At 53.9% G+C, this 9,793-nt stretch overlaps 1 long non-coding RNA gene across 1 annotated transcript; it reads right to left on the bottom strand.

Moving 5' to 3' along the window:
- Window positions 1–81: 81 nt before the first annotated feature.
- On the bottom strand, window positions 82–5,708 carry LOC123590946. The gene is made up of 3 exons (XR_006709046.1): window positions 5,508–5,708; window positions 1,280–1,452; window positions 82–440 (listed from the first exon to the last, which is right to left on the bottom strand). It is a non-coding gene; the product is annotated as an uncharacterized LOC123590946 (long non-coding RNA).
- Between the last annotated feature and the right edge of the window lie 4,085 nt (window positions 5,709–9,793).

The raw sequence follows: 9,793 nt of genomic DNA, 5'->3' as shown, positions 1-9,793 counted from the left end.
GCCGCCAGAGCGCGAGGGGAGAGGAGGGGGGAGGGGAGGGGAGGGGGAGGAGGAGGGAGGGGAGGGGAGGGGAATGGGAGGGGGAGGGGGATGGGGAGGGGCGCTCCTGGGTCTCTGCTGGGGAGGCAGGGCGGGGGCGGAAAAGAGAAGAGGACCTTGCTCCCAGGTCGGCGGAGGAGGGAAATTTTCCATCCCCAGGTGGCCGTGGAGAGAAACCGCTCCCTTTCCGTTCCTTCCCATCCCTTAAGTCAGCGACAAGTAGCAGTCGCCCTCTTAGCTCCTTGGGATCCTGTGATACTATCTTTTCCCTTTTCACACGGGGACCGCGAACCTCCAGCAGGCACCAGCGTCTCAACAGAGTTGAAGGTCTTTGCTTGATTTTCCTGCCGTTTTTTGTTTGTTTGTTTGTTTGCTTGTTTTTCGTGTGATGCCTTCACTTCCTGGCAAGTGGTAGAGATTTTTCCTTGAGTGATACTGACATGAGGTTTCCGTTCCACCGTGTCATGGATAAGTTGAAGTTGGGGATAACCGGTGCTGGGGGGTGGGCAGTGCAGGAACGAGGGAGTTTGCGGGCATCTTTAGGAAGTGCCAAAAATGCCCCCTGACCCTTGTGCCCTGCACAGAGCATTTCCACAGCAGCCTGTGCAGGGAGGTTAGGCATCTGTCCGGAGCCAGAAGTCTGGGTCTCCAGGGCCATCCTACTTCCCTGTCGATGTGGACAGAGAAACCTCCTCCCTTCTCTACAGACGGGGGTGTGGAGTACAAGGAGTGTGGGCTTTGGAATCAGGTCACCCCTCCCTTTCTGTGCCTCAGTGTCCTCATCTGAAAATGACAGGCTTCCTGTCAGGATTCAAGATATCACTCGTGGGGGCGCCTGGGTGGCTCAGCCAGCTAAGCATGGGACTTTGGCTCAGGTCATGATCTCACGGTTTGTGGGTTCGAGCCCCGCATCGGGCCCTATGCTGACAGCTCAGAGCCCGGAGCCTGCTTGGGATTCTGTGTCTCCCTCTGTCTCTGCCCCTACCCGGCTCCTGCTCTGTCTCTCTCTGTCTCTGTCTCTCTCAAAAATAAATAAACGTGAAAAAAATATCAAAATACCACTTGTGAAGCGCCTGGACATGTGGATTGTGCATGACCTCCCCACCCACAAACCTTCCTGAGCCCGAGACATCCCCTGCTTTGCTGAGCCTGTGCCCGTGGGAGTGGGGAGCTGGGAACAGGGCAGAGAATTGTTCAATGTGCTCTTTCCCAGCTGGGGTCAGACAGGGCAATGTCCAACCTTCTTGTTTCAACGCCTCTGTTGTAAACAGGTGTTCTTCTTGTGGCCCGCTGATTCATGGATGGATTTCACATTTTTGTGCTTTTTGTTGCTGATGTTGCTATCTAAAATGGCTCCACACACGATGCTGAAGGGCTGTCTGGTGTTCCCGAGTTCGAGAAGGCTGTGCGTGCCTTGCAGAGAAAATACCCGCATTAGATACGATTCGTCCAGGCACAGGTTACAGTGCTGGTGGTGGCTCTGAGTTCAATATGAATGAGTCATCTACATACATATATATTTCTATATAATATATACTTCTGTTTTTAAACGGAAAACACGCGTAACTTAAAGGTTCTGTATTGGGGCGCCTGGGTGGCTCAGTCGGTTAAGCGTCCGACTTCAGCTCAGGTCACGATCTCGCGGTCCGTGAGTTCGAGCCCCGCGTCAGGCTCTGGGCTGATGGCTCAGAGCCTGGGGCCTGTTTCCGATTCTGTGTCTCCCTCTCTCTCTGCTCCTCCCCCGTTCATGCTCTGTCTCTCTCTGTCTCAAAAATAAACTTTAAAAAAAAAAATTAAAAAAAAAAAAGGTTCTGTATTGATGGGCTGGCAAAAGTGTTACGACCAGAGGCACAAAGGAACTCAAGCCTGTATCTCCTATAAGAACAATTCAGGGGTCACTGATTAAGCATAAGCATAATTCACAGCGATAGAACCACTGTGAAGAACGAAGACTGGCTGTAATTCACCGAAACTCCGCGAAGGGGAGCAGGTGGGTTCTGTGGACCCTGGGGGTTCTTTCCTCCATAGAACCAAAAGCACAGAGTTGTCCGCTCTGACGGTGCTCGCTCAGTCCCCTCACCTCCTCCTGCAGGGCTGGGCAAAATGAGGGCAGGCATCCTTCACCCAGTTAAGAAACCCCAACATCTGGGGACTGAGCCTGAGGGTTTGGCTTCTCTATCAACCTACCAGGTGTCCTGATCCTTTTTCTGTGCTCCCCTTGGTGCCCCTGACTTGCTTCTGACCCTTCTGCCTCCATATTCCTTGCTCAGCATTTTCTAACCGCCACCAGTGGCCTCAGGGAAGGCGTTCCCCTGATCAGCCCAGCGTCAGCCTCCCTTCACCCCCCTCAGCCCCCACCCTGGGCTCAGCCTCCTGAGCTTTGGCTGAAATTCACACTTTTCTCCTTCCCCTCCTCCTCCTCCAACGCCTCCTTCTTTATCTTTGTAGTGAAACGTACCAAGCATAAAATTTACCATTTTAATAAGTTTTTCATGTTTATTTTTGAGAGAGAGAGAGAGAGCATGTGCACAAGAGCAGGGAAGGAGCCGAGAGAGAGGGAGACAGAATCCGAAGCAAGCTCTGAACCGTCAGCACAAAGTCCAGCGCCGGTTCCACCCCATGAACTGTGAGATCATGACCTGAGCTGGTGGGATGTTCAACCGACTGAACTGCCCAGGCGCCCCTTAATACTTTTTAACAGCTCAGTGGCACTGAGTACCTTCACAACGTATGCAGCCAACACCACCGTCCGTTTCAGGACTTTTTCATCTCATAGAACAGAAACTCTGGCCCCATTAAGCATTTCCCTCTTCCATTCCCCACAGCCCCTGGCACCCACCCTTTCATTTTTTGTCTCTGTGGATTTGATACCCAAGGGACCTCAAAGAAGCAGAATCACACAGCATCTGCCCATTTGTGACGGGCTTATTTCGCTGAACACCATGTCCTCAAGTTTCAATCATGCAGGTGTCAGAATCTCCTTCCTCTTCAAAGCCGAATAGTGTCCATTGTACGTATCGATGGGGTTCAGAACACACACCCCCAGAATATAGCTTCTTGGCATAGTGAATATTTTCAGCTGAAGGAATCTGAGAAATGGCAGCTACAGGGTCTCAGACCCTCACGTGGGAGGTGGCTTCCCCTATGCCCGGAGGAGAGGAGCCTGCTTGTCTGCAACGATTCGGGGACAGAGGAATCTGAGCCAATGGGCCCTGCTAAGTTTCCAGCCGTGTTCACAGCACTTACCTCTTACCCTTTGTCCTCCCATATTTTTCCACGACTTTCCACTCTTCGTTAAACTGAGCATTAAAACGCTCAGGTTGAACCATTCCTTTGGGTATTCATTTCTTTGTTGTTGTTGTTTTGAATGTTTATTTATTTTTGAGAGAGAGAGAGAACAGGCAGGGGAGGGGCAGAGAGAGGGAGACAGAGGACCCGAAGCAGGCTCTACACTGTGATCGCAGAGCCCCGTGCGGGGCTTGAACCCAAGAGCCGTGAGATCATGACCTGAGCCAAAGTCAGATGCTTAACCGACGGAGCCACCCAAGTGCCCTTGGGTCTTCATTTCTATATGAAGCCTCCTGTGTCACATTACTTATATTAATGCATACCTATGCTTCTCTCACAAATCTGTCCCAGTCGGGAACTGAAGAAGAGATTTCTCCCACCTTCGGTACATTCCGTGTATGCGCACGCATTCACGTGATTCCCTCCCGCATCTCCAATAAACACCTCTCTTGCTCCATCCCGGTCCCAGGACCCCACTCTTCAACCCTGGTCCTCGGGGATGACATAATTTTCAGGTGTGTCCCTGTCCCCAGAACGGGATCTGGGAAGTCCTGTGTCATACGTGCATTCCCCCAATTGTCCTGGCTCCTGGGGAATAGGACAGTCCCCGTTGGCCGTGTTGGGAGGGCATGGAATCGGCTCTGGGAGACCTGGGCGACGCCGAGGGTCTAGTCACTGAGCCGTGGGGAAGTCAGACGGACGTTCCCTGCCACACACAGAGGCTTCGTGGCTGCCGACCAGCATGGCCCGCCCGCCAGAGATGATGCTGTGCAGACAGCCTGGCCCCCCCAGCCAGCCCCTCGCGGTGTTTATTGAGTGAATGAGTAAGTGAACGAATGAGGGAAGGAACGCTAAAGCACCCTCCTTTCCCTTGTCCTGGCTACACACGGACGCTCCTCCAAGTTTAACCACCTTCACAGACCTCCACGTTTTCTTCACTATTCGTTAGTAGCCTAGGTGTGGTCTTAGACGGATTCTTCCGGAAGCCGACCCAGAGACCAGGATATGAGTGCCAGGCGATCCCAGGAGACACTGGGAGGAGGGGGGGGGTGCGAGGTTGGGGTCTCAGAGGCAGGAGACCACTCTGGGTAAACGGGGCTCACTCGCACTGGGGTCCTCGAACAGAAACAACACGCCATGGGGAGCAGATAGGAGGGTTTTTTTTTAATTTTTTTAATGTTTATTTATTTTTGACAGAGAGCAAGCAAGCATGAGTGGGGGAGGGGCAGAGAGAGAGGGAGACCCAGAATGCAAAGCAGGCTCCAGGCTCTGAGCCGTCATTGCAGAGCCCGACGCGGGGCTCGAACTCACAGACCGCGAGATCGTGACCTGAGCTGAAGTCGGACGCTTAACTGACTGAGCCACCCAGGCGCCCCACAGATAGAAGGTTTTTAAAGGCAGCGGGGGGCAGATAAAGGAAATGGTTACCAAAGAATGCATTGTTTCTGGGCCCTTTTAAGGAGAGTGGACACTGTCAAATGGGCAGATCACCTCACTACTGCTGACCAGGTAATGCTAGGTTAACTGGTTGAGGGCTATATTCCTGGGAGAGGCTGAAATTGAAATTAGCTCAGGTATTAAGTCTTTGTTTGATGATCTGGGCTTAGCACAAGTGTCTCCATTTTGAGCTTGTTATTTCTTCTTAACGCAAGAGGACGTGGTGGAGGGCCGGCCGCTGGCTGGGGGGCGAGACACTGTTAGCTGCGGGGGGCGGGGAGGAGAGCCAGGGAAGCCTTCTTGGAGTGTGGGTACCCTCAGAACAGATGGGATCAAAAGCAAGAGCCTTGTGACAAGGGGAGGAAGGGAACCAGCCAGAGGGAGACAGGTGAATTGGGTAAGCGAAGTTGCAAGTTTAAGACCAGGCAAAAGGTCTCCAAAGCGGGGAGACAGAAAGATAAGGAGAGGAGGAGGCGGAATCTAGGGGAAGGGCCCAAGGGCCTTGGGGGACCAGTAGGAGTCCCCATGTGATACCTGCTGCAACAGAGAAGCTGAGGGTTTAGGCAGGGGAGCGGCAATCTTATTTACAAAGCAAGGAGAGCCACCTGGAGTCCAAAACCCTGCCAGCGGAATTCGGCAGGCTGGCGAACTTGGACGGGATTTTCACTGCGTCTAACTGCAATGTAGTATTTCCTTCGCACGCAAACGTAGGGAACAAACCACGGTAGTGTTATTAGAATTACCTGCAACTTTAGGGGCGCCTGGGTGGTTTGGTCGGTGAAGCGTCCGACTTCTGCCCAGGTCATGATCTCACGGTCCGTGAGTTCAAGCCCTGTGTCAGTTCAAGTCCCCTCCTGGAGTTCAAGTGAGTTCAGTTCAAATGAGTTCAAGCCCCTCCTGGAGACTGCTTCAGGTTCTATGTCCCCCCCACCCCCTGCCCTCTCTTTCTGTGCCCCCCTCGCTCGCACTCTGTGTGTCTCTCTCTCTCAAAAATAAACATTTAAAAAATTAAACTAGGGGCACCTGGGTGGCTCAGTCGGTGAAGCATCCAACTTTGGCTCAGGTCATGATGTCACGGTTTGTGAGTTTCTGCCCCATGTTGGGCTCTGTGCTGACACCTCGGAGCCTGGAGCCTGTTTTGGATCCTGTGTCTCCCTCTCTCTCTGCCCCTTCCCCACTCACGCTGTCTCTCTCTCTCTCTCTCTCTCTCTCAAAAACAAATAAACATTTAAAAAATCAAATTAAAAAAAATAGAATCACCCGCGACTTTGTTCCTAACGGAAGTCACCGATCTTTTTATATCGCGTTGCAGTTGTGGGACATTTACGCTTGTGGGTTTGAAATCCTGGTGTCTGATAAAATAAAACGTTGAAAAAAAAATTAAAAAAAAAGGGGCGCCTGGGTGGCGCAGTCGGTTAAGCGTCCGACTTCAGCCAGGTCACGATCTCGCGGTCCGGGAGTTCGAGCCCCGCGTCGGGCTCTGGGCTGATGGCTCAGAGCCTGGAGCCTGTTTCTGATTCTGTGTCTCCCTCTCTCTCTGCCCCTCCCCCGTTCATGCTCTGTCTCTCTCTGTCCCAAAAATAAAAATAAAACGTTGAAAAAAAAAAAATTTGAAATCCTGGTGTCTGAGAAGACCCCGGGTGTGAGAGCTTATTTAATGCACGGACAAAGAAGCACATCTGCTATCATAGCCACGATTAAAACATATTTTGATGACTGGATTCAAAACCAAGTGGTTTCCTTTGTAATTCCATGAATTTCATCTCACGTGTTGAAAAACCTTCCTCTGAGAAGCGGTGGCCGTGGAGGTGGGTTGCCGGCCGCCTGCAGGGCAGGGGCCCCGGAAGAGGTGGGGCCAGTCACGGGCAGCTATTCGGGGGGTGCTTGCACGAGGGGGCCGGAGCTGGCGATGGAGGGGTGGGTGGGCTACTTGGGCAGCAGAGAAGAGTGGACCTGGCTGGTGGATGGAGGCGAATCCACAAGGGCAAATGGGGGTCCCGCGTCTGGCGCGCTGAGCTCTCTGAGCCCCGCGAGCCTGCTGGACAGCCCAACGCAGATATCAGGTTAACACGATTTCAGGGGGGGTTGGGGTATAGAGGTGATAATTAGAGCCCGGACACCAGAGGAGACCATCCAGGAGGGGTAACAGAGAAACAGGGCAGGCCCACATGGGGGGAGGTGCTGGAGGGAGGAGAGAGACAGCCTAGACGGCAGGTGTCACAGAGAAGAGCCGTGGAGGTGGCCTTGGCACACGGGACAAAAACCGGTTGGGGACGGTGGCGGAGGAAAGCGTGGGGACAGCTGGCGGAGTCAGCTCCTTGAAGAAGCTGGAGTGGAGAAGGAGGGAGGGAGGGCAGTCAAGAGGGGCTTTTTGAAAGAGCTGGTGTTGGGGGCGCCTGGGAGGCTCAGTCGGTTAAGCATCTGACTTTGGCTCAGGTCATGATGTCCCTGTTCATGGGTTCCAGCCCCACGTCAGGCTCTGTGCTGACAGCTTGGAGCCTGGAGCCTACTTTGGATTCTGTGTCCCCCTCTCTCTCTGTCCCTCCCCCACTCGCACTCTGTCTCTCTCTCTCTCTCTCTCTCTAAGAATAAACATTAAAAACTTTTTTTAAATAATAAAAAATAAAATAAAGAGCTGGTGTTAACTTGCCTTTGTATGCAGGAGAAAACAGTCAAGGAGAGAGGGCTGCATTGTACAGAAGATGAGGAGGACGTTGCTGGACAGGTTCTTGGAGAAAAGGACCCAGTGGGAGGAAGAAGCTTCCCAGGGGCAATTGACTTTGGACGGGGCCGGCCGTCCAAAGGGCCCTTTGGATGGGGCCCGAGTGTGGCCCAGGGGATTGTCAACATGAGACGGGATTGCACATAGTCTCTGTGACGATGAGGTCACTGGGTGAGAGTGGATGGCGAGGAAGGCACATACGGGTGGGAACGGAGAGGTTTCTGGAGAGGTTCTTGCAAAGCTCGCAAGGCTGTGTAGGGCCTGAGCCCGCGAGCTCCAGGGCCGTTCATTGAAAGGGGGCCTCGGGATTGTGTTCTCTTCTGCAGCAGCTTCCACCCACTCTTGTGAAAGCATAGAACTCCTGGAGAGGGTTAGGAATTTCACAGGTGGCGTGACAGAGGGAGAGAGAGAGGAGGATTGAAGGTGTCTGTAAGGAAACGGGCACCTGGTGTGTTAAGCTCACTAAACACGGAGGCCGTCAGACTGAGGTGGCTCCTCAAGTCTTAGCAGTCCTGCCTGCAGCGCCTCAAGGTTGAGAAGTCAAAACCCCGGGGCACCTGGGCAGCTCAGTGGGTTTAGCATCCAACTTCGGCTCATGATCTCATGGTTCGTGAGTTCAAGCCCCGAGCTGGGTGAGTTCGAGCACCGTGCTGACAGTGCGGAGCCTGCATGGGATTCTCTCTCTCCCCCCACCCCCCGCCCCTCGCTCACTCGTGCCCATTCTCTCGCAAAAAAAGAAAGAAAGAAAGAAAGAAAGAAGGAAAGGAAACAAAATGAAATAAAATAAAATAAAAAATAAAAATATGTATAAAAAAAAAAAGAAGAAACCAAAACCTAAGGACGATCCATCACAAACAGCCCACCAGGCTTTCCCAAATTAGCCAAATGCCCAAGGTACAGCCAGGCGATAAAGTCCTTGCTGTCTTCTGTCCCCTCTAGAAAGTCCTGTCCCTGGCTCCCAACCACTTCATGTGTGACACGGCCCGGTTCACGCCCATTTGCTCAGATAAACTCTTACAGTTTTTAATCTGCCTCTGTGTATCTTTTAACGGGTGGGCCACAGAATGTAAGCTGGGGGAAGAGGGATTCGAGAGCCAGAAAGGGGATGTGGGTGGCGGCAAAGCTACAGTGGGGTCAGTGATCTGGGGGTCTCGATGCGGCTGCGGCTCCGCTGAGGGGGGACGCGGCTTGCAGAGGAACGGGTGGGGGTCCTCGGACAGGAGGATGCTAACGGGGTCCCCCCGGGGGGTGAGCAGTCAGCAGAGGTGGTCACGTGAGGGTATGACGACGGGGTGGAGGGCAAGACCATCTACGGAACTCTAGGGCCCGGGAGCCTGGAACGTGGATGCCGTGGTCCCCAGGAAGGGCGGCCCGAGTGGGTCCATCCAGGGGCACGAGACCGTCCAGGGGCAGCAGCAGCAGCAGGCTCGGGTACGAACCGTGAAGTGGGCACGTGAGTCGAACACGGGGGATTGGAGGGATGAAGGAGGAGAGACAGTCTGGAAGCAAGGGTGAGGAGCAAGGAGGATGCCCACTGAGAGAGAACCCGGTGTCCTGGGCGTGGCATCGGGGGTAGACCTGCGGGGTGGTGGCTGAGGATCGCTAAGGACCACGGCCACTACCACCAAACTCTTCAAGGGTCTGTGACCCCAAGATGTTGAAGACACACGACCCAGGTCTGTCCCTCGAGGCCGATACGAAACAGAAGCTCTGTGACGTGCGGGAACAGAGGGTTCAGCTCACCTCAGGCCTGGGGCCTCCCCCCCCCGCCCCCACCCCGGCAGAACCAGAGGCAGCCTGGGACTCGGGGCCAGCCCCTTGCTGTCTTGGGATTTTTGCCCCTCCCCGTTGGGACATTTGCAGGCTGGGCCTGGTGTGGCCCTCTGGCGAGCTGGGGCCACCTCACCGCGTCCCTCTGGGGAACAGTCACTCCTTGGGGCAGTACTGATGTTAATACTAATATTAATAGCCATCGAGAGCGTGCTCTGTGACAGGCACTGTGCTAGGATTTGTACCCAGATTTTGTTTCACGCTCACAATAAGCCGGTGAGGGAAGCCATGTTCTGACACCGCCCCCCCCCCCCCCCCCCCCCACGGATGAAGAAACAGGCTTAGAGGCTGAGTGACTTGCCCTTGGCCAGCAGGAGGTGGGGCCAGGCCTGGAAAACCCAGGCAGTCTGATCCCCTCTTCGCTGGAGAAGGGCCACCTAAGTTAGGGAGGAGGAAGGGGGATCAGGGAGGGCTTCCCAGAGGAAGTGACATTTTCATGGATTTGAATCCACACATGTTACTTGCCTGGCTCGTCCC

This window comes from Leopardus geoffroyi, chromosome B4 (genome assembly GCF_018350155.1).
Source record: "Leopardus geoffroyi isolate Oge1 chromosome B4, O.geoffroyi_Oge1_pat1.0, whole genome shotgun sequence".
Taxonomy (NCBI): domain Eukaryota; kingdom Metazoa; phylum Chordata; class Mammalia; order Carnivora; family Felidae; genus Leopardus; species Leopardus geoffroyi.
Note: the sequence above shows the minus strand (reverse complement) of the source record. Positions and strands in the feature narration are given on the sequence as shown.